The following is an 827-nucleotide window of genomic DNA, read 5'->3' as shown; positions in this document are numbered from 1 at the left end:
TTTGTTACACAAGGTCTCAAGTGCTAGTTCGCTTGAAAGCCGTGCAGACTCATGGAGTGTCTTCAAAGCTGTGCCTTTCAAAGCTTGCTTGCTTCCATGTTCCAGGGTGTCTGCAAACTTGCTGAGTGCTCCTTCTCTTTGGAACCTTCCACACCCACACCGTAGTCTATGGGCATTAGATGGTAATGTCCTTGGACCGGGGCTATAACACAGTTCTCTCCATTGTAGAAATGTCCATCCAAAAGCTAAGTGCAAATCTATAAAGATTTCTTATGGCATTTGAATATTTTCAACTAGGGTGAAATTGGGGTGATGAATATTCTAGGAGAAATTTTGCCCATCAACTAGAGCAAAGTTCAATTGCCAGTTTCACTAAGATAAAATGGTCTGAAAGAAAACGAAACACAAAGAGATTGTCATAATAGTTATCAAGCAAGAAACCAAAACCAATCCTAAATAAACAGCCTAAAATTGGATAAATTGAAAATTTTTTTACTCCAAGAAATCCTTTTAATAGTTGTTACATTAATTCCACAATTTAAGGTTATTAATTTCAAACAGCATTAAGTAATAAGCATAAATCTCCTCAATGCTTAACTTTTGGTCATCCTTTTAAATACCCCTTAATTTTGGTCAGAAAAGCATTTAAAGGAAAACTTTTCATACATATTATTTATAAAATCATAAGATTTTTAAAAGCCTTCATTAAAATAAATTTAGAGCTATTTCTAACCAAGTTTTATGACTTACATGCTAAGTGTACTACATATTTCTCTATATAGATATAGTTCATAGGTTAATATAAAATATATGTTAAATATATAATA

Source organism: Balaenoptera musculus, chromosome 12, assembly GCF_009873245.2.
Source record: "Balaenoptera musculus isolate JJ_BM4_2016_0621 chromosome 12, mBalMus1.pri.v3, whole genome shotgun sequence".
Taxonomy (NCBI): Eukaryota; Metazoa; Chordata; class Mammalia; order Artiodactyla; family Balaenopteridae; genus Balaenoptera; species Balaenoptera musculus.
Note: the sequence above shows the minus strand (reverse complement) of the source record.